Source organism: Dendrobates tinctorius, unplaced genomic scaffold (genome assembly GCF_039654945.1).
Source record: "Dendrobates tinctorius isolate UK_male_01 unplaced genomic scaffold, ASM3965494v1 ptg000300l, whole genome shotgun sequence".
NCBI lineage: Eukaryota > Metazoa > Chordata > Amphibia > Anura > Dendrobatidae > Dendrobates > Dendrobates tinctorius.
Window position 1 is genome coordinate 412,183 of NW_027361967.1, and position 23,921 is coordinate 436,103.

Consider the following 23,921-nt stretch of genomic DNA (forward strand, 5'->3'; position numbering starts at 1 on the left):
GAGACAAAGCATCTACATATTTGACATTGCTCCAGTGAGTAGAGCCCACTTAAAAATGTATGGGTTGCTTGTCTCTGCAAGCAAAAGCTGGGCACTAAACTTGGCATACTTGCAATGCTGGATGGTTCAGAGTGAAAACACCTATAGGCTGACAATAGTAATTGCAGGTGTTGATTAACTCATTGTGCAAAATAATTTCTAAAATGTGGTCACTTTGGGAGGTTTTCTGCTGTTTTGGTACTCTGCAAATTTCATCTGCAAGGTATTCCTGCAAAATCTGCATTGCAAAACCCAAATAGGGCTCTTCCTTTCAAAGCCCTGCTGTGTGGCCAAACAGTAGTTTCTGAAGAAATGTGGTGCATCACCGCATTTGTGAGAAATCTAACATTTCTAATATCCAAACAAAATAAATGGAGGTTTAAAAATTAATGCAGACGAAAAGTACGCATATAAAAAATGTTATTTATTGACTTTTTTGGGGTGGTGTGACAAGTTTTTAATCACAAGGGATGGTAACATTTCTGCTGACTAGCATGGAAGGAGTTAAGTTCCAATTGCATATCGAAGTCAGGATGGCCGAGCGGTCTAAGGCGCTGCGTTCAGGTCGCAGTCTTCCCTGGAGGCGTGGGTGCAAATCCCACTTCTGACATCAACATTTAATTTCAAGAAACTTTATCTTCATTTATTGATTAGATGAGGTCAAACAAAACTTAGTAATGTGGTTTTGAAAAATTTCCTGAGAGTCTTTGGAGTGAATCTGAATTTGTCCTCTCAAAAAAGAACTCTAGGAACATCAAACAGGTTTTTTTGTGCATATGTCTGTTGTTCTTTTGGCACTAGAAAAATCCTTTGGACAGTCAATGAGGAGGGACTATTTCACCTCTTTGTGTTCTCTGTCCCTATTAGGGTAGGGAATCAACCTTCTAAAGTGCTGTCATGAAATATATCTAGAAACGGATTTGCTGGTAAGTCTACTTTCATAGTTTTCACCTCATACATCAATAGACCATAACGATACTTAATTAACAAAAACTTAACAAGTAGGTAATCATAGTTTAAAAAATGTGAAATGCCCATGTCCTTCTGACATGTTTCAGCACATTTTGGGACAAATGGTCTCACTTTTCACAATCAATAAAATATTTTCTCTAAATTTTTGTCTCTTTTTTGCTCCAATTGTTTGCATCTCATAAAAAATAAAACTTGATGTAACATTATGCATGCAAATTGTGTTTTATGTGCGACCATGACCTATTCTAGAAGCACAGGGTCAGAATTATACTGGTGCATGGAGACAAACTGAAAATGTAAAAATTCAATGGCAAAATTGCTGTCTTTTTCTACTCATTCACAAATAGTTAATGAATGTTATTAAATATGTACAGCAAAATGGAAGGCGTTTCAAATAGAAATCATGCTTCAAAAAACAGTCAAATGAAAAATTATAATATATCCCTCCAGGTGTGACACTTGACATTTGCAGAGTGTCAAACCCCCCAGAAAATGTATAGATATGGCCGAAATAGCTCAGTTGGGAGAGCGTTAGACTGAAGATCTAAAGGTCCCTGGTCCAATCCCGGGTTTCGGCAAAATGCTTTTTCTTCACCGTTTACATTTTAAGGAGATATTAAACAAAGCACATGGACTGATCATGATCAAAAGGCCTAAAAATCTTAACTATCTACAGAAAACAAAATGTTAAAAATTTGAGAAACGGTAACTTTTTCCTTTTGAACACATGAATGTTTTTTAGTAATTTTTCCTCTATTTTGTTTTATTTCAGATTGACTTAGCTGTAAGAGGATTAAAAGGTAACCTGATAGCTGAAACAGACAGCACTTATCAGACACTAGCTGAATGATTATAGTCAGCTTGTTTGACTTTGAAACACTGAGGCATTACTGAGACAAATGTCCTTAAAAAATATGCTGTGGACAAAGTCAAAAAGGCAAAAAACACAAGCTCCACACAGGTCCGTCATCTTTAATTTGAAATATAGGAGGTTTCTACTTTAATGGTGAGACAAAGCATCTACATATTTGACATTGCTCCAGTGAGTAGAGCCCACTTAAAAATGTATGGGTTGCTTGTCTCTGCAAGCAAAAGCTGGGCACTAAACTTGGCATACTTGCAATGCTGGATGGTTCAGAGTGAAAACACCTATAGGCTGACAATAGTAATTGCAGGTGTTGATTAACTCATTGTGCAAAATAATTTCTAAAATGTGGTCACTTTGGGAGGTTTTCTGCTGTTTTGGTACTCTGCAAATTTCATCTGCAAGGTATTCCTGCAAAATCTGCATTGCAAAACCCAAATAGGGCTCTTCCTTTCAAAGCCCTGCTGTGTGGCCAAACAGTAGTTTCTGAAGAAATGTGGTGCATCACCGCATTTGTGAGAAATCTAACATTTCTAATATCCAAACAAAATAAATGGAGGTTTAAAAATTAATGCAGACGAAAAGTACGCATATAAAAAATGTTATTTATTGACTTTTTTGGGGTGGTGTGACAAGTTTTTAATCACAAGGGATGGTAACATTTCTGCTGACTAGCATGGAAGGAGTTAAGTTCCAATTGCATATCGAAGTCAGGATGGCCGAGCGGTCTAAGGCGCTGCGTTCAGTCTTCCCTGGAGGCGTGGGTTCAAATCCCACTTCTGACATCAACATTTAATTTCAAGAAACTTTATCTTCATTTATTGATTAGATGAGGTCAAACAAAACTTAGTAATGTGGTTTTGAAAAATTTCCTGAGAGTCTTTGGAGTGAATCTGAATTTGTCCTCTCAAAAAAGAACTCTAGGAACATCAAACAGGTTTTTTTGTGCATATGTCTGTTGTTCTTTTGGCACTAGAAAAATCCTTTGGACAGTCAATGAGGAGGGACTATTTCACCTCTTTGTGTTCTCTGTCCCTATTAGGGTAGGGAATCAACCTTCTAAAGTGCTGTCATGAAATATATCTAGAAACGGATTTGCTGGTAAGTCTACTTTCATAGTTTTCACCTCATACATCAATAGACCATAACGATACTTAATTAACAAAAACTTAACAAGTAGGTAATCATAGTTTAAAAAATGTGAAATGCCCATGTCCTTCTGACATGTTTCAGCACATTTTGGGACAAATGGTCTCACTTTTAACAATCAATAAAATATTTTCTCTAAATTTTTGTCTCTTTTTTGCTCCAATTGTTTGCATCTCATAAAAAATAAAACTTGATGTAACATTATGCATGCAAATTGTGTTTTATGTGCGACCATGACCTATTCTAGAAGCACAGGGTCAGAATTATACTGGTGCATGGAGACAAACTGAAAATGTAAAAATTCAATGGCAAAATTGCTGTCTTTTTCTACTCATTCACAAATAGTTAATGAATGTTATTAAATATGTACAGCAAAATGGAAGGCGTTTCAAATAGAAATCATGCTTCAAAAAACAGTCAAATGAAAAATTATAATATATCCCTCCAGGTGTGACACTTGACATTTGCAGAGTGTCAAACCCCCCAGAAAATGTATAGATATGGCCGAAATAGCTCAGTTGGGAGAGCGTTAGACTGGAGATCTAAAGGTCCCTGGTCCAATCCCGGGTTTCGGCAAAATGCTTTTTCTTCACCGTTTACATTTTAAGGAGATATTAAACAAAGCACATGGACTGATCATGATCAAAAGGCCTAAAAATCTTAACTATCTACAGAAAACAAAATGTTAAAAATTTGAGAAACGGTAACTTTTTCCTTTTGAACACATGAATGTTTTTTAGTAATTTTTCCTCTATTTTGTTTTATTTCAGATTGACTTAGCTGTAAGAGGATTAAAAGGTAACCTGATAGCTGAAACAGACAGCACTTATCAGACACTAGCTGAATGATTATAGTCAGCTTGTTTGACTTTGAAACACTGAGGCATTACTGAGACAAATGTCCTTAAAAAATATGCTGTGGACAAAGTCAAAAAGGCAAAAAACACAAGCTCCACACAGGTCCGTCATCTTTAATTTGAAATATAGGAGGTTTCTACTTTAATGGTGAGACAAAGCATCTACATATTTGACATTGCTCCAGTGAGTAGAGCCCACTTAAAAATGTATGGGTTGCTTGTCTCTGCAAGCAAAAGCTGGGCACTAAACTGGCATACTTGCAATGCTGGATGGTTCAGAGTGAAAACACCTATAGGCTGACAATAGTAATTGCAGGTGTTGATTAACTCATTGTGCAAAATAATTTCTAAAATGTGGTCACTTTGGGAGGTTTTCTGCTGTTTTGGTACTCTGCAAATTTCATCTGCAAGGTATTCCTGCAAAATCTGCATTGCAAAACCCAAATAGGGCTCTTCCTTTCAAAGCCCTGCTGTGTGGCCAAACAGTAGTTTCTGAAGAAATGTGGTGCATCACCGCATTTGTGAGAAATCTAACATTTCTAATATCCAAACAAAATAAATGGAGGTTTAAAAATTAATGCAGACGAAAAGTACGCATATAAAAAATGTTATTTATTGACTTTTTTGGGGTGGTGTGACAAGTTTTTAATCACAAGGGATGGTAACATTTCTGCTGACTAGCATGGAAGGAGTTAAGTTCCAATTGCATATCGAAGTCAGGATGGCCGAGCGGTCTAAGGTTGCAGTCTTCCCTGGAGGCGTGGGTTCAAATCCCACTTCTGACATCAACATTTAATTTCAAAAAACTTTATCTTCATTTATTGATTAGATGAGGTCAAACAAAACTTAGTAATGTGGTTTTGAAAAATTTCCTGAGAGTCTTTGGAGTGAATCTGAATTTGTCCTCTCAAAAAAGAACTCTAGGAACATCAAACAGGTTTTTTTGTGCATATGTCTGTTGTTCTTTTGGCACTAGAAAAATCCTTTGGACAGTCAATGAGGAGGGACTATTTCACCTCTTTGTGTTCTCTGTCCCTATTAGGGTAGGGAATCAACCTTCTACAGTGCTGTCATGAAATATATCTAGAAACGGATTTGCTGGTAAGTCTACTTTCATAGTTTTCACCTCATACATCAATAGACCATAACGATACTTAATTAACAAAAACTTAACAAGTAGGTAATCATAGTTTAAAAAATGTGAAATGCCCATGTCCTTCTGACATGTTTCAGCACATTTTGGGACAAATGGTCTCACTTTTCACAATCAATAAAATATTTTCTCTAAATTTTTGTCTCTTTTTTGCTCCAATTGTTTGCATCTCATAAAAAATAAAACTTGATGTAACATTATGCATGCAAATTGTGTTTTATGTGCGACCATGACCTATTCTAGAAGCACAGGGTCAGAATTATACTGGTGCATGGAGACAAACTGAAAATGTAAAAATTCAATGGCAAAATTGCTGTCTTTTTCTACTCATTCACAAATAGTTAATGAATGTTATTAAATATGTACAGCAAAATGGAAGGCGTTTCAAATAGAAATCATGCTTCAAAAAACAGTCAAATGAAAAATTATAATATATCCCTCCAGGTGTGACACTTGACATTTGCAGAGTGTCAAACCCCCCAGAAAATGTATAGATGTGGCCGAAATAGCTCAGTTGGGAGAGCGTTAGACTGAAGATCTAAAGGTCCCTGGTCCAATCCCGGGTTTCAGCAAAATGCTTTTTCTTCACCGTTTACATTTTAAGGAGATATTAAACAAAGCACATGGACTGATCATGATCAAAAGGCCTAAAAATCTTAACTATCTACAGAAAACAAAATGTTAAAAATTTGAGAAACGGTAACTTTTTCCTTTTGAACACATGAATGTTTTTTAGTAATTTTTCCTCTATTTTGTTTTATTTCAGATTGACTTAGCTGTAAGAGGATTAAAAGGTAACCTGATAGCTGAAACAGACAGCACTTATCAGACACTAGCTGAATGATTATAGTCAGCTTGTTTGACTTTGAAACACTGAGGCATTACTGAGACAAATGTCCTTAAAAAATATGCTGTGGACAAAGTCAAAAAGGCAAAAAACACAAGCTCCACACAGGTCCGTCATCTTTAATTTGAAATATAGGAGGTTTCTACTTTAATGGTGAGACAAAGCATCTACATATTTGACATTGCTCCAGTGAGTAGAGCCCACTTAAAAATGTATGGGTTGCTTGTCTCTGCAAGCAAAAGCTGGGCACTAAACTGGCATACTTGCAATGCTGGATGGTTCAGAGTGAAAACACCTATAGGCTGACAATAGTAATTGCAGGTGTTGATTAACTCATTGTGCAAAATAATTTCTAAAATGTGGTCACTTTGGGAGGTTTTCTGCTGTTTTGGTACTCTGCAAATTTCATCTGCAAGGTATTCCTGCAAAATCTGCATTGCAAAACCCAAATAGGGCTCTTCCTTTCAAAGCCCTGCTGTGTGGCCAAACAGTAGTTTCTGAAGAAATGTGGTGCATCACCGCATTTGTGAGAAATCTAACATTTCTAATATCCAAACAAAATAAATGGAGGTTTAAAAATTAATGCAGACGAAAAGTACGCATATAAAAAATGTTATTTATTGACTTTTTTGGGGTGGTGTGACAAGTTTTTAATCACAAGGAATGGTAACATTTCTGCTGACTAGCATGGAAGGAGTTAAGTTCCAATTGCATATCGAAGTCAGGATGGCCGAGCGGTCTAAGGCGCTGCGTTCAGGTTGCAGTCTTCCCTGGAGGCGTGGGTTCAAATCCCACTTCTGACATCAACATTTAATTTCAAAAAACTTTATCTTCATTTATTGATTAGATGAGGTCAAACAAAACTTAGTAATGTGGTTTTGAAAAATTTCCTGAGAGTCTTTGGAGTGAATCTGAATTTGTCCTCTCAAAAAAGAACTCTAGGAACATCAAACAGGTTTTTTTGTGCATATGTCTGTTGTTCTTTTGGCACTAGAAAAATCCTTTGGACAGTCAATGAGGAGGGACTATTTCACCTCTTTGTGTTCTCTGTCCCTATTAGGGTAGGGAATCAACCTTCTACAGTGCTGTCATGAAATATATCTAGAAACGGATTTGCTGGTAAGTCTACTTTCATAGTTTTCACCTCATACATCAATAGACCATAACGATACTTAATTAACAAAAACTTAACAAGTAGGTAATCATAGTTTAAAAAATGTGAAATGCCCATGTCCTTCTGACATGTTTCAGCACATTTTGGGACAAATGGTCTCACTTTTCACAATCAATAAAATATTTTCTCTAAATTTTTGTCTCTTTTTTGCTCCAATTGTTTGCATCTCATAAAAAATAAAACTTGATGTAACATTATGCATGCAAATTGTGTTTTATGTGCGACCATGACCTATTCTAGAAGCACAGGGTCAGAATTATACTGGTGCATGGAGACAAACTGAAAATGTAAAAATTCAATGGCAAAATTGCTGTCTTTTTCTACTCATTCACAAATAGTTAATGAATGTTATTAAATATGTACAGCAAAATGGAAGGCGTTTCAAATAGAAATCATGCTTCAAAAAACAGTCAAATGAAAAATTATAATATATCCCTCCAGGTGTGACACTTGACATTTGCAGAGTGTCAAACCCCCCAGAAAATGTATAGATATGGCCGAAATAGCTCAGTTGGGAGAGCGTTAGACTGAAGATCTAAAGGTCCCTGGTCCAATCCCGGGTTTCGGCAAAATGCTTTTTCTTCACCGTTTACATTTTAAGGAGATATTAAACAAAGCACATGGACTGATCATGATCAAAAGGCCTAAAAATTTTAACTATCTACAGAAAACAAAATGTTAAAAATTTGAGAAACAGTAACTTTTTCCTTTTGAACACATGAATGTTTTTTAGTAATTTTTCCTCTATTTTGTTTTATTTCAGATTGACTTAGCTGTAAGAGGATTAAAAGGTAACCTGATAGCTGAAACAGACAGCACTTATCAGACACTAGCTGAATGATTATAGTCAGCTTGTTTGACTTTGAAACACTGAGGCATTACTGAGACAAATGTCCTTAAAAAATATGCTGTGGACAAAGTCAAAAAGGCAAAAAACACAAGCTCCACACAGGTCCGTCATCTTTAATTTGAAATATAGGAGGTTTCTACTTTAATGGTGAGACAAAGCATCTACATATTTGACATTGCTCCAGTGAGTAGAGCCCACTTAAAAATGTATGGGTTGCTTGTCTCTGCAAGCAAAAGCTGGGCACTAAACTGGCATACTTGCAATGCTGGATGGTTCAGAGTGAAAACACCTATAGGCTGACAATAGTAATTGCAGGTGTTGATTAACTCATTGTGCAAAATAATTTCTAAAATGTGGTCACTTTGGGAGGTTTTCTGCTGTTTTGGTACTCTGCAAATTTCATCTGCAAGGTATTCCTGCAAAATCTGCATTGCAAAACCCAAATAGGGCTCTTCCTTTCAAAGCCCTGCTGTGTGGCCAAACAGTAGTTTCTGAAGAAATGTGGTGCATCACCGCATTTGTGAGAAATCTAACATTTCTAATATCCAAACAAAATAAATGGAGGTTTAAAAATTAATGCAGACGAAAAGTACGCATATAAAAAATGTTATTTATTGACTTTTTTGGGGTGGTGTGACAAGTTTTTAATCACAAGGGATGGTAACATTTCTGCTGACTAGCATGGAAGGAGTTAAGTTCCAATTGCATATCGAAGTCAGGATGGCCGAGCGGTCTAAGGCGCTGCGTTCAGGTCGCAGTCGTCCCTGGACTTCTGACATCAACATTTATTTTCAAGAAACTTTATCTTCATTTATTGATTAGATGAGGTCAAACAAAACTTAGTAATGTGGTTTTGAAAAATTTCCTGAGAGTCTTTGGAGTGAATCTGAATTTGTCCTCTCAAAAAAGAACTCTAGGAACATCAAACAGGTTTTTTTGTGCATATGTCTGTTGTTCTTTTGGCACTAGAAAAATCCTTTGGACAGTCAATGAGGAGGGACTATTTCACCTCTTTGTGTTCTCTGTCCCTATTAGGGTAGGGAATCAACCTTCTAAAGTGCTGTCATGAAATATATCTAGAAACGGATTTGCTGGTAAGTCTACTTTCATAGTTTTCACCTCATACATCAATAGACCATAACGATACTTAATTAACAAAAACTTAACAAGTAGGTAATCATAGTTTAAAAAATGTGAAATGCCCATGTCCTTCTGACATGTTTCAGCACATTTTGGGACAAATGGTCTCACTTTTAACAATCAATAAAATATTTTCTCTAAATTTTTGTCTCTTTTTTGCTCCAATTGTTTGCATCTCATAAAAAATAAAACTTGATGTAACATTATGCATGCAAATTGTGTTTTATGTGCGACCATGACCTATTCTAGAAGCACAGGGTCAGAATTATACTGGTGCATGGAGACAAACTGAAAATGTAAAAATTCAATGGCAAAATTGCTGTCTTTTTCTACTCATTCACAAATAGTTAATGAATGTTATTAAATATGTACAGCAAAATGGAAGGCGTTTCAAATAGAAATCATGCTTCAAAAAACAGTCAAATGAAAAATTATAATATATCCCTCCAGGTGTGACACTTGACATTTGCAGAGTGTCAAACCCCCCAGAAAATGTATAGATATGGCCGAAATAGCTCAGTTGGGAGAGCGTTAGACTGAAGATCTAAAGGTCCCTGGTCCAATCCCGGGTTTCAGCAAATTGCTTTTTCTTCACCGTTTACATTTTAAGGAGATATTAAACAAAGCACATGGACTGATCATGATCTAAAGGCCTAAAAATCTTAACTATCTACAGAAAACAAAATGTTAAAAATTTGAGAAACGGTAACATTTTCCTTTTGAACACATGAATGTTTTTTAGTAATTTTTCCTCTCTTTTGTTTTATTTCAGATTGACTTAGCTGTAAGAGGATTAAAAGGTAACCTGATAGCTGAAACAGACAGCACTTATCAGACACTAGCTGAATGATTATAGTCAGCTTGTTTGACTTTGAAACACTGAGGCATTACTGAGACAAATGTCCTTAAAAAATATGCTGTGGACAAAGTCAAAAAGGCAAAAAACACAAGCTCCACACAGGTCCGTCATCTTTAATTTGAAATATAGGAGGTTTCTACTTTAATGGTGAGACAAAGCATCTACATATTTGACATTGCTCCAGTGAGTAGAGCCCACTTAAAAATGTATGGGTTGCTTGTCTCTGCAAGCAAAAGCTGGGCACTAAACTGGCATACTTGCAATGCTGGATGGTTCAGAGTGAAAACACCTATAGGCTGACAATAGTAATTACAGGTGTTGATTAACTCATTGTGCAAAATAATTTCTAAAATGTGGTCACTTTGGGAGGTTTTCTGCTGTTTTGGTACTCTGCAAATTTCATCTGCAAGGTATTCCTGCAAAATCTGCATTGCAAAACCCAAATAGGGCTCTTCCTTTCAAAGCCCTGCTGTGTGGCCAAACAGTAGTTTCTGAAGAAATGTGGTGCATCACCGCATTTGTGAGAAATCTAACATTTCTAATATCCAAACAAAATAAATGGAGGTTTAAAAATTAATGCAGACGAAAAGTACGCATATAAAAAATGTTATTTATTGACTTTTTTGGGGTGGTGTGACAAGTTTTTAATCACAAGGGATGGTAACATTTCTGCTGACTAGCATGGAAGGAGTTAAGTTCCAATTGCATATCGAAGTCAGGATGGCCGAGCGGTCTAAGGCGCTGTGTTCAGGTCGCAGTCTTCCCTGGAGGCGTGGGTTCAAATCCCACTTCAGACATCAACATTTAATTTCAAGAAACTTTATCTTCATTTATTGATTAGATGAGGTCAAACAAAACTTAGTAATGTGGTTTTGAAAAATTTCCTGAGAGTCTTTGGAGTGAATCTGAATTTGTCCTCTCAAAAAAGAACTCTAGGAACATCAAACAGGTTTTTTTGTGCATATGTCTGTTGTTCTTTTGGCACTAGAAAAATCCTTTGGACAGTCAATGAGGAGGGACTATTTCACCTCTTTGTGTTCTCTGTCCCTATTAGGGTAGGGAATCAACCTTCTACAGTGCTGTCATGAAATATATCTAGAAACGGATTTGCTGGTAAGTCTACTTTCATAGTTTTCACCTCATACATCAATAGACCATAACGATACTTAATTAACAAAAACTTAACAAGTAGGTAATCATAGTTTAAAAAATGTGAAATGCCCATGTCCTTCTGACATGTTTCAGCACATTTTGGGACAAATGGTCTCACTTTTAACAATCAATAAAATATTTTCTCTAAATTTTTGTCTCTTTTTTGCTCCAATTGTTTGCATCTCATAAAAAATAAAACTTGATGTAACATTATGCATGCAAATTGTGTTTTATGTGCGACCATGACCTATTCTAGAAGCACAGGGTCAGAATTATACTGGTGCATGGAGACAAACTGAAAATGTAAAAATTCAATGGCAAAATTGCTGTCTTTTTCTACTCATTCACAAATAGTTAATAAATGTTATTAAATATGTACAGCAAAATGGAAGGCGTTTCAAATAGAAATCATGCTTCAAAAAACAGTCAAATGAAAAATTATAATATATCCCTCCAGGTGTGACACTTGACATTTGCAGAGTGTCAAACCCCCCAGAAAATGTATAGATATGGCCGAAATAGCTCAGTTGGGAGAGCGTTAGACTGAAGATCTAAAGGTCCCGGGTTTCGGCAAAATTCTTTTTCTTCACCGTTTACATTTTAAGGAAATATTAAACAAAGCACATGGACTGATCATGATCAAAAGGCCTAAAAATCTTAACTATCTACAGAAAACAAAATGTTAAAAATTTGAGAAACGGTAACTTTTTCCTTTTGAACACATGAATGTTTTTTAGTAATTTTTCCTCTATTTTGTTTTATTTCAGATTGACTTAGCTGTAAGAGGATTAAAAGGTAACCTGATAGCTGAAACAGACAGCACTTATCAGACACTAGCTGAATGATTATAGTCAGCTTGTTTGACTTTGAAACACTGAGGCATTACTGAGACAAATGTCCTTAAAAAATATGCTGTGGACAAAGTCAAAAAGGCAAAAAACACAAGCTCCACACAGGTCCGTCATCTTTAATTTGAAATATAGGAGGTTTCTACTTTAATGGTGAGACAAAGCATCTACATATTTGACATTGCTCCAGTGAGTAGAGCCCACTTAAAAATGTATGGGTTGCTTGTCTCTGCAAGCAAAAGCTGGGCACTAAACTGGCATACTTGCAATGCTGGATGGTTCAGAGTGAAAACACCTATAGGCTGACAATAGTAATTGCAGGTGTTGATTAACTCATTGTGCAAAATAATTTCTAAAATGTGGTCACTTTGGGAGGTTTTCTGCTGTTTTGGTACTCTGCAAATTTCATCTGCAAGGTATTCCTGCAAAATCTGCATTGCAAAACCCAAATAGGGCTCTTCCTTTCAAAGCCCTGCTGTGTGGCCAAACAGTAGTTTCTGAAGAAATGTGGTGCATCACCGCATTTGTGAGAAATCTAACATTTCTAATATCCAAACAAAATAAATGGAGGTTTAAAAATTAATGCAGACGAAAAGTACGCATATAAAAAATGTTATTTATTGACTTTTTTGGGGTGGTGTGACAAGTTTTTAATCACAAGGGATGGTAACATTTCTGCTGACTAGCATGGAAGGAGTTAAGTTCCAATTGCATATCGAAGTCAGGATGGCCGAGCGGTCTAAGGTGCTGCGTTCAGGTCGCAGTCTACCCTGGAGGCGTGGGTTCAAATCCCACTTCTGACATCAACATTTAATTTCAAGAAACTTTATCTTCATTTATTGATTAGATGAGGTCAAACAAAACTTAGTAATGTGGTTTTGAAAAATTTCCTGAGAGTCTTTGGAGTGAATCTGAATTTGTCCTCTCAAAAAAGAACTCTAGGAACTTCAAACAGATTTTTTGTGCATATGTCTGTTGTTCTTTTGGCACTAGAAAAATCCTTTGGACAGTCAATGAGGAGGGACTATTTCACCTCTTTGTGTTCTCTGTCCCTATTAGGGTAGGGAATCAACCTTCTACAGTGCTGTCATGAAATATATCTAGAAACAGATTTGCTGGTAAGTCTACTTTCATAGTTTTCACCTCATACATCAATAGACCATAACGATACTTAATAAACAAAAACTTAACAAGTAGGTAATCATAGTTTAAAAAATGTGAAATGCCCATGTCCTTCTGACATGTTTCAGCACATTTTGGGACAAATGGTCTCACTTTTAACAATCAATAAAATATTTTCTCTAAATTTTTGTCTCTTTTTTGCTCCAATTGTTTGCATCTCATAAAAAATAAAACTTGATGTAACATTATGCATGCAAATTGTGTTTTATGTGCGACCATGACCTATTCTAGAAGCACAGGGTCAGAATTATACTGGTGCATGGAGACAAACTGAAAATGTAAAAATTCAATGGCAAAATTGCTGTCTTTTTCTACTCATTCACAAATAGTTAATGAATGTTATTAAATATGTACAGCAAAATGGAAGGCGTTTCAAATAGAAATCATGCTTCAAAAAACAGTCAAATGAAAAATTATAATATATCCCTCCAGGTGTGACACTTGACATTTGCAGAGTGTCAAACCCCCCAGAAAATGTATAGATATGGCCGAAATAGCTCAGTTTGGAGAGCGTTAGACTGAAGATCTAAAGGTCCCTGGTCCAATCCCGGGTTTCGGCAAAATGCTTTTTCTTCACCGTTTACATTTTAAGGAGATATTAAACAAAGCACATGGACTGATCATGATCAAAAGGCCTAAAAATTTTAACTATCTACAGAAAACAAAATGTTAAAAATTTGAGAAACAGTAACTTTTTCCTTTTGAACACATGAATGTTTTTTAGTAATTTTTCCTCTATTTTGTTTTATTTCAGATTGACTTAGCTGTAAGAGGATTAAAAGGTAACCTGATAGCTGAAACAGACAGCACTTATCAGACACTAGCTGAATGATTATAGTCATCTTGTTTGACTTTGAAACACTGAGGCATTACTGAGACAAATGTCCTTAAAAAATATGCTGTGGACAAAGTCAAAAAGGCAAAAAACACAAGCTCCACACAGGTCCGTCATCTTTAATTTGAAATATAGGAGGTTTCTACTTTAATGGTGAGACAAAGCATCTACATATTTGACATTGCTCCAGTGAGTAGAGCCCACTTAAAAATGTATGGGTTGCTTGTCTCTGCAAGCAAAAGCTGGGCACTAAACTGGCATACTTGCAATGCTGGATGGTTCAGAGTGAAAACACCTATAGGCTGACAATAGTAATTGCAGGTGTTGATTAACTCATTGTGCAAAATAATTTCTAAAATGTGGTCACTTTGGGAGGTTTTCTGCTGTTTTGGTACTCTGCAAATTTCATCTGCAAGGTATTCCTGCAAAATCTGCATTGCAAAACCCAAATAGGGCTCTTCCTTTCAAAGCCCTGCTGTGTGGCCAAACAGTAGTTTCTGAAGAAATGTGGTGCATCACCGCATTTGTGAGAAATCTAACATTTCTAATATCCAAACAAAATAAATGGAGGTTTAAAAATTTATGCAGACGAAAAGTACGCATATAAAAAATGTTATTTATTGACTTTTTTGGGGTGGTGTGACAAGTTTTTAATCACAAGGAATGGTAACATTTCTGCTGACTAGCATGGAAGGAGTTAAGTTCCAATTGCATATCGAAGTCAGGATGGCCAAGTGGTCTAAGGCGCTGCGTTCAGGTGGCAGTCTCTGTTAAAAATTTGAGAAACGGTAACTTTTTCCTTTTGAACATATGAATGTTTTTTAGTAATTTTTCCTCTATTTTGTCGCAGTCGCAGGTCGCAGTCTCCCCTGGAGGCGTGGGTTCAAATCCCACTTCTGACATCAACATTTAATTTCAAGAAACTTTATCTTCATTTATTGATTAGATGAGGTCAAACAAAACTTAGTAATGTGGTTTTGAAAAATTTCCTGAGAGTCTTTGGAGTGAATCTGAATTTGTCCTCTCAAAAAAGAACTCTAGGAACATCAAACAGATTTTTTGTGCATATGTCTGTTGTTCTTTTGGCACTAGAAAAATCCTTTGGACAGTCAATGAGGAGGGACTATTTCACCTCTTTGTGTTCTCTGTCCCTATTAGGGTAGGGAATCAACCTTCTACAGTGCTGTCATGAAATATATCTAGAAACGGATTTGCTGGTAAGTCTACTTTCATAGTTTTCACCTCATACATCAATAGACCATAACGATACTTAATTAACAAAAACTTAACAAGTAGGTAATCATAGTTTAAAAAATGTGAAATGCCCATGTCCTTCTGACATGTTTCAGCACATTTTGGGACAAATGGTCTCACTTTTAACAATCAATAAAATATTTTCTCTAAATTTTTGTCTCTTTTTTGCTCCAATTGTTTGCATCTCATAAAAAATAAAACTTGATGTAACATTATGCATGCAAATTGTGTTTTATGTGCGACCATGACCTATTCTAGAAGCACAGGGTCAGAATTATACTGGTGCATGGAGACAAACTGAAAATGTAAAAATTCAATGGCAAAATTGCTGTCTTTTTCTACTCATTCACAAATAGTTAATGAATGTTATTAAATATGTACAGCAAAATGGAAGGCGTTTCAAATAGAAATCATGCTTCAAAAAACAGTCAAATGAAAAATTATAATATATCCCTCCAGGTGTGACACTTGACATTTGCAGAGTGTCAAACCCCCCAGAAAATGTATAGATATGGCCGAAATAGCTCAGTTGGGAGAGCGTTAGACTGAAGATCTAAAGGTCCCTGGTCCAATCCCGGGTTTCGGCAAAATGCTTTTTCTTCACCGTTTACATTTTAAGGAGATATTAAACAAAGCACATGGACTGATCATGATCAAAAGGCCTAAAAATCTTAACTATCTACAGAAAACAAAATGTTAAAAATTTGAGAAACGGTAACTTTTTCCTTTTGAACACATGAATGTTTTTTAGTAATTTTTCCTCTATTTTGTTTTATTTCAGATTGACTTAGCTGTAAGAGGATTAAAAGGTAACCTGATAGCTGAAACAGACAGCACTTATCAGACACTAGCTGAATGATTATAGTCAGCTTGTTTGACTTTGAAACACTGAGGCATTACTGAGACAAATGTCCTTAAAAAATATGCTGTGGACAAAGTCAAAAAGGCAAAAAACACAAGCTCCACACAGGTCCGTCATCTTTAATTTGAAATATAGGAGGTTTCTATTTTAATGGTGAGACAAAGCATCTACAAATTTGGCATTGCTCCAGTGAGTAGAGCCCACTTAAAAATGTATGGGTTGCTTGTCTCTGCAAGCAAAAGCTGGGCACTAAACTGGCATACTTGCAATGCTGGATGGTTCAGAGTGAAAACACCTATAGGCTGACAATAGTAATTGCAGGTGTTGATTAACTCATTGTGCAAAATAATTTCTAAAATGTGGTCACTTTGGGAGGTTTTCTGCTGTTTTGGTACTCTGCAAATTTCATCTGCAAGGTATTCCTGCAAAATCTGCATTGCAAAACCCAAATAGGGCTCTTCCTTTCAAAGCCCTGCTGTGTGGCCAAACAGTAGTTTCTGAAGAAATGTGGTGCATCACCGCATTTGTGAGAAATCTAACATTTCTAATATCCAAACAAAATAAATGGAGGTTTAAAAATTAATGCAGACGAAAAGTACGCATATAAAAAATGTTATTTATTGACTTTTTTGGGGTGGTGTGACAAGTTTTTAATCACAAGGGATGGTAACATTTCTGCTGACTAGCATGGAAGGAGTTAAGTTCCAATTGCATATCGAAGTCAGGATGGCCGAGCGGTCTAAGGCGCTGTGTTCAGGTCGCAGTCTTCCCTGGAGGCGTGGGTTCAAATCCCACTTCAGACATCAACATTTAATTTCAAGAAACTTTATCTTCATTTATTGATTAGATGAGGTCAAACAAAACTTAGTAATGTGGTTTTGAAAAATTTCCTGAGAGTCTTTGGAGTGAATCTGAATTTGTCCTCTCAAAAAAGAACTCTAGGAACATCAAACAGGTTTTTTTGTGCATATGTCTGTTGTTCTTTTGGCACTAGAAAAATCCTTTGGACAGTCAATGAGGAGGGACTATTTCACCTCTTTGTGTTCTCTGTCCCTATTAGGGTAGGGAATCAACCTTCTACAGTGCTGTCATGAAATATATCTAGAAACGGATTTGCTGGTAAGTCTACTTTCATAGTTTTCACCTCATACATCAATAGACCATAACGATACTTAATTAACAAAAACTTAACAAGTAGGTAATCATAGTTTAAAAAATGTGAAATGCCCATGTCCTTCTGACATGTTTCAGCACATTTTGGGACAAATGGTCTCACTTTTAACAATCAATAAAATATTTTCTCTAAATTTTTGTCTCTTTTTTGCTCCAATTGTTTGCATCTCATAAAAAATAAAACTTGATGTAACATTATGCATGCAAATTGTGTTTTATGTGCGACCATGACCTATTCTAGAAGCACAGGGTCAGAATTATACTGGTGCATGGAGACAAACTGAAAATGTAAAAATTCAATGGCAAAATTGCTGTCTTTTTCTACTCATTCACAAATAGTTAATGAATGTTATTAAATATGTACAGCAAAATGGAAGGCGTTTCAAATAGAAATCATGCTTCAAAAAACAGTCAAATGAAAAATTATAATATATCCCTCCAGGTGTGACACTTGACATTTGCAGAGTGTCAAACCCCCCAGAAAATGTATAGATATGGCCGAAATAGCTCAGTTGGGAGAGCGTTAGACTGAAGATCTAAAGGTCCCGGGTTTCGGCAAAATTCTTTTTCTTCACCGTTTACATTTTAAGGAGATATTAAACAAAGCACATGGACTGATCATGATCAAAAGGCCTAAAAATCTTAACTATCTACAGAAAACAAAATGTTAAAAATTTGAGAAACGGTAACTTTTTCCTTTTGAACACATGAATGTTTTTTAGTAATTTTTCCTCTATTTTGTTTTATTTCAGATTGACTTAGCTGTAAGAGGATTAAAAGGTAACCTGATAGCTGAAACAGACAGCACTTATCAGACACTAGCTGAATGATTATAGTCAGCTTGTTTGACTTTGAAACACTGAGGCATTACTGAGACAAATGTCCTTAAAAAATATGCTGTGGACAAAGTCAAAAAGGCAAAAAACACAAGCTCCACACAGGTCCGTCATCTTTAATTTGAAATATAGGAGGTTTCTACTTTAATGGTGAGACAAAGCATCTACATATTTGACATTGCTCCAGTGAGTAGAGCCCACTTAAAAATGTATGGGTTGCTTGTCTCTGCAAGCAAAAGCTGGGCACTAAACTGGCATACTTGCAATGCTGGATGGTTCAGAGTGAAAACACCTATAGGCTGACAATAGTAATTGCAGGTGTTGATTAACTCATTGTGCAAAATAATTTCTAAAATGTGGTCACTTTGGGAGGTTTTCTGCTGTTTTGGTACTCTGCAAATTTCATCTGCAAGGTATTCCTGCAAAATCTGCATTGCAAAACCCAAATAGGGCTCTTCCTTTCAAAGCCCTGCTGTGTGGCCAAACAGTAGTTTCTGAAGAAATGTGGTGCATCACCGCATTTGTGAGAAATCTAACATTTCTAATATCCAAACAAAATAAATGGAGGTTTAAAAATTAATGCAGACGAAAAGTACGCATATAAAAAATGTTATTTATTGACTTTTTTGGGGTGGTGTGACAAGTTTTTAATCACAAGGGATGGTAACATTTCTGCTGACTAGCATGGAAGGAGTTAAGTTCCAATTGCATATCGAAGTCAGGATGGCCGAGCGGTCTAAGGCGCTGCGTTCAGGTCGCAGTCTCCCCTGGAGGCGTGGGTTCAAATCCCACTTCTGACATCAACATTTAATTTCAAGAAACTTTATCTTCATTTATTGATTAGATGAGGTCAAACAAAACTTAGTAATGTGGTTTTGAAAAATTTCCTGAGAGTCTTTGGAGTGAATCTGAATTTGTCCTCTCAAAAAAGAACTCTAGGAACTTCAAACAGATTTTTTGTGCATATGTCTGTTGTTCTTTTGGCACTAGAAAAATCCTTTGGACAGTCAATGAGGAGGGACTATTTCACCTCTTTGTGTTCTCTGTCCCTATTAGGGTAGGGAATCAACCTTCTACAGTGCTGTCATGAAATATATCTAGAAACAGATTTGCTGGTAAGTCTACTTTCATAGTTTTCACCTCATACATCAATAGACCATAACGATACTTAATAAACAAAAACTTAACAAGTAGGTAATCATAGTTTAAAAAATGTGAAATGCCCATGTCCTTCTGACATGTTTCAGCACATTTTGGGACAAATGGTCTCACTTTTAACAATCAATAAAATATTTTCTCTAAATTTTTGTCTCTTTTTTGCTCCAATTGTTTGCATCTCATAAAAAATAAAACTTGATGTAACATTATGCATGCAAATTGTGTTTTATGTGCGACCATGACCTATTCTAGAAGCACAGGGTCAGAATTATACTGGTGCATGGAGACAAACTGAAAATGTAAAAATTCAATGGCAAAATTGCTGTCTTTTTCTACTCATTCACATATAGTTAATGAATGTTATTAAATATGTACAGCAAAATGGAAGGCGTTTCAAATAGAAATCATGCTTCAAAAAACAGTCAAATGAAAAATTATAATATATCCCTCCAGGTGTGACACTTGACATTTGCAGAGTGTCAAACCCCCCAGAAAATGTATAGATATGGCCGAAATAGCTCAGTTGGGAGAGCGTTAGACTGAAGATCTAAAGGTCCCTGGTCCAATCCCGGGTTTCGGCAAAATGCTTTTTCTTCACCGTTTACATTTTAAGGAGATATTAAACAAAGCACATGGACTGATCATGATCAAAAGGCCTAAAAATTTTAACTATCTACAGAATACAAAATGTTAAAAATTTGAGAAACGGTAACTTTTTCCTTTTGAACACATGAATGTTTTTTAGTAATTTTTCCTCTATTTTGTTTTATTTCAGATTGACTTAGCTGTAAGAGGATTAAAAGGTAACCTGATAGCTGAAACAGACAGCACTTATCAGACACTAGCTGAATGATTATAGTCATCTTGTTTGACTTTGAAACACTGAGGCATTACTGAGACAAATGTCCTTAAAAAATATGCTGTGGACAAAGTCAAAAAGGCAAAAAACACAAGCTCCACACAGGTCCGTCATCTTTAATTTGAAATATAGGAGGTTTCTACTTTAATGGTGAGACAAAGCATCTACATATTTGACATTGCTCCAGTGAGTAGAGCCCACTTAAAAATGTATGGGTTGCTTGTCTCTGCAAGCAAAAGCTGGGCACTAAACTGGCATACTTGCAATGCTGGATGGTTCAGAGTGAAAACACCTATAGGCTGACAATAGTAATTGCAGGTGTTGATTAACTCATTGTGCAAAATAATTTCTAAAATGTGGTCACTTTGGGAGGTTTTCTGCTGTTTTGGTACTCTGCAAATTTCATCTGCAAGGTATTCCTGCAAAATCTGCATTGCAAAACCCAAATAGGGCTCTTCCTTTCAAAGCCCTGCTGTGTGGCCAAACAGTAGTTTCTGAAGAAATGTGGTGCATCACCGCATTTGTGAGAAATCTAACATTTCTAATATCCAAACAAAATAAATGGAGGTTTAAAAATTTATGCAGACGAAAAGTACGCATATAAAAAATGTTATTTATTGACTTTTTTGGGGTGGTGTGACAAGTTTTTAATCACAAGGAATGGTAACATTTCTGCTGACTAGCATGGAAGGAGTTAAGTTCCAATTGCATATCGAAGTCAGGATGGCCAAGTGGTCTAAGGCGCTGCGTTCAGGTGGCAGTCTCTGTTAAAAATTTGAGAAACGGTAACTTTTTCCTTTTGAACATATGAATGTTTTTTAGTAATTTTTCCTCTATTTTGTCGCAGTCGCAGGTCGCAGTCTCCCCTGGAGGCGTGGGTTCAAATCCCACTTCTGACATCAACATTTAATTTCAAGAAACTTTATCTTCATTTATTGATTAGATGAGGTCAAACAAAACTTAGTAATGTGGTTTTGAAAAATTTCCTGAGAGTCTTTGGAGTGAATCTGAATTTGTCCTCTCAAAAAAGAACTCTAGGAACATCAAACAGATTTTTTGTGCATATGTCTGTTGTTCTTTTGGCACTAGAAAAATCCTTTGGACAGTCAATGAGGAGGGACTATTTCACCTCTTTGTGTTCTCTGTCCCTATTAGGGTAGGGAATCAACCTTCTACAGTGCTGTCATGAAATATATCTAGAAACGGATTTGCTGGTTTCGGCAAAATGCTTTTTCTTCACCGTTTACATTTTAAGGAGATATTAAACAAAGCACATGGACTGATCATGATCAAAAGGCCTAAAAATCTTAACTATCTACAGAAAACAAAATGTTAAAAATTTGAGAAACGGTAACTTTTTCCTTTTGAACACATGAATGTTTTTTAGTAATTTTTCCTCTATTTTGTTTTATTTCAGATTGACTTAGCTGTAAGAGGATTAAAAGGTAACCTGATAGCTGAAACAGACAGCACTTATCAGACACTAGCTGAATGATTATAGTCAGCTTGTTTGACTTTGAAACACTGAGGCATTACTGAGACAAATGTCCTTAAAAAATATGCTGTGGACAAAGTCAAAAAGGCAAAAAACACAAGCTCCACACATGTCCGTCATCTTTAATTTGAAATATAGGAGGTTTCTATTTTAATGGTGAGACAAAGCATCTACATATTTGGCATTGCTCCAGTGAGTAGAGCCCACTTAAAAATGTATGGGTTGCTTGTCTCTGCAAGCAAAAGCTGGGCACTAAACTGGCATACTTGCAATGCTGGATGGTTCAGAGTGAAAACACCTATAGGCTGACAATAGTAATTGCAGGTGTTGATTAACTCATTGTGCAAAATAATTTCTAAAATGTGGTCACTTTGGGAGGTTTTCTGCTGTTTTGGTACTCTGCAAATTTCATCTGCAAGGTATTCCTGCAAAATCTGCATTGCAAAACCCAAATAGGGCTCTTCCTTTCAAAGCCCTGCTGTGTGGCCAAACAGTAGTTTCTGAAGAAATGTGGTGCATCACCGCATTTGTGAGAAATCTAACATTTCTAATATCCAAACAAAATAAATGGAGGTTTAAAAATTAATGCAGACGAAAAGTACGCATATAAAAAATGTTATTTATTGACTTTTTTGGGGTGGTGTGACAAGTTTTTAATCACAAGGGATGGTAACATTTCTGCTGACTAGCATGGAAGGAGTTAAGTTCCAATTGCATATCGAAGTCAGGATGGCCGAGCGGTCTAAGGCGCTGTGTTCAGGTCGCAGTCTTCCCTGGAGGCGTGGGTTCAAATCCCACTTCAGACATCAACATTTAATTTCAAGAAACTTTATCTTCATTTATTGATTAGATGAGGTCAAACAAAACTTAGTAATGTGGTTTTGAAAAATTTCCTGAGAGTCTTTGGAGTGAATCTGAATTTGTCCTCTCAAAAAAGAACTCTAGGAACATCAAACAGGTTTTTTTGTGCATATGTCTGTTGTTCTTTTGGCACTAGAAAAATCCTTTGGACAGTCAATGAGGAGGGACTATTTCACCTCTTTGTGTTCTCTGTCCCTATTAGGGTAGGGAATCAACCTTCTACAGTGCTGTCATGAAATATATCTAGAAACGGATTTGCTGGTAAGTCTACTTTCATAGTTTTCACCTCATACATCAATAGACCATAACGATACTTAATTAACAAAAACTTAACAAGTAGGTAATCATAGTTTAAAAAATGTGAAATGCCCATGTCCTTCTGACATGTTTCAGCACATTTTGGGACAAATGGTCTCACTTTTAACAATCAATAAAATATTTTCTCTAAATTTTTGTCTCTTTTTTGCTCCAATTGTTTGCATCTCATAAAAAATAAAACTTGATGTAACATTATGCATGCAAATTGTGTTTTATGTGCGACCATGACCTATTCTAGAAGCACAGGGTCAGAATTATACTGGTGCATGGAGACAAACTGAAAATGTAAAAATTCAATGGCAAAATTGCTGTCTTTTTCTACTCATTCACAAATAGTTAATGAATGTTATTAAATATGTACAGCAAAATGGAAGGCGTTTCAAATAGAAATCATGCTTCAAAAAACAGTCAAATGAAAAATTATAATATATCCCTCCAGGTGTGACACTTGACATTTGCAGAGTGTCAAACCCCCCAGAAAATGTATAGATATGGCCGAAATCGCTCAGTTGGGAGAGCGTTAGACTGAAGATCTAAAGGTCCCGGGTTTCGGCAAAATTCTTTTTCTTCACCGTTTACATTTTAAGGAGATATTAAACAAAGCACATGGACTGATCATGATCAAAAGGCCTAAAAATCTTAACTATCTACAGAAAACAAAATGTTAAAAATTTGAGAAACGGTAACTTTTTCCTTTTGAACACATGAATGTTTTTTAGTAATTTTTCCTCTATTTTGTTTTATTTCAGATTGACTTAGCTGTAAGAGGATTAAAAGGTAACCTGATAGCTGAAACAGACAGCACTTATCAGACACTAGCTGAATGATTATAGTCAGCTTGTTTGACTTTGAAACACTGAGGCATTACTGAGACAAATGTCCTTAAAAAATATGCTGTGGACAAAGTCAAAAAGGCAAAAAACACAAGCTCCACACAGGTCCGTCATCTTTAATTTGAAATATAGGAGGTTTCTACTTTAATGGTGAGACAAAGCATCTACATATTTGACATTGCTCCAGTGAGTAGAGCCCACTTAAAAATGTATGGGTTGCTTGTCTCTGCAAGCAAAAGCTGGGCACTAAACTGGCATACTTGCAATGCTGGATGGTTCAGAGTGAAAACACCTATAGGCTGACAATAGTAATTGCAGGTGTTGATTAACTCATTGTGCAAAATAATTTCT

At 36.0% G+C, this 23,921-nt stretch overlaps 7 non-coding genes across 7 annotated transcripts; all 7 read left to right on the forward strand.

Annotated features, from left to right (window-relative positions):
* The first annotated feature begins 1,516 nt into the window (after positions 1-1,516).
* On the forward strand, positions 1,517-1,589 carry TRNAF-GAA (transfer RNA phenylalanine (anticodon GAA)). Its single transcript has one exon. It is a non-coding gene; the product is annotated as a tRNA-Phe (tRNA).
* Positions 1,590-3,528: 1,939 nt separating this feature from the next.
* Positions 3,529-3,601, forward strand: TRNAS-GGA (transfer RNA serine (anticodon GGA)). Its single transcript has one exon. It is a non-coding gene; the product is annotated as a tRNA-Ser (tRNA).
* A 3,000-nt stretch (positions 3,602-6,601) lies between these two features.
* Positions 6,602-6,684, forward strand: TRNAL-CAG (transfer RNA leucine (anticodon CAG)). Its single transcript has one exon. It is a non-coding gene; the product is annotated as a tRNA-Leu (tRNA).
* An 867-nt stretch (positions 6,685-7,551) lies between these two features.
* TRNAF-GAA (transfer RNA phenylalanine (anticodon GAA)) lies at positions 7,552-7,624 on the forward strand. Its single transcript has one exon. It is a non-coding gene; the product is annotated as a tRNA-Phe (tRNA).
* An 8,065-nt stretch (positions 7,625-15,689) lies between these two features.
* Positions 15,690-15,762, forward strand: TRNAF-GAA (transfer RNA phenylalanine (anticodon GAA)). The gene has a single exon. It is a non-coding gene; the product is annotated as a tRNA-Phe (tRNA).
* Positions 15,763-18,763: 3,001 nt separating this feature from the next.
* TRNAL-CAG (transfer RNA leucine (anticodon CAG)) lies at positions 18,764-18,846 on the forward strand. The gene has a single exon. It is a non-coding gene; the product is annotated as a tRNA-Leu (tRNA).
* An 866-nt stretch (positions 18,847-19,712) lies between these two features.
* TRNAF-GAA (transfer RNA phenylalanine (anticodon GAA)) lies at positions 19,713-19,785 on the forward strand. Its single transcript has one exon. It is a non-coding gene; the product is annotated as a tRNA-Phe (tRNA).
* Positions 19,786-23,921: the final 4,136 nt, after the last annotated feature.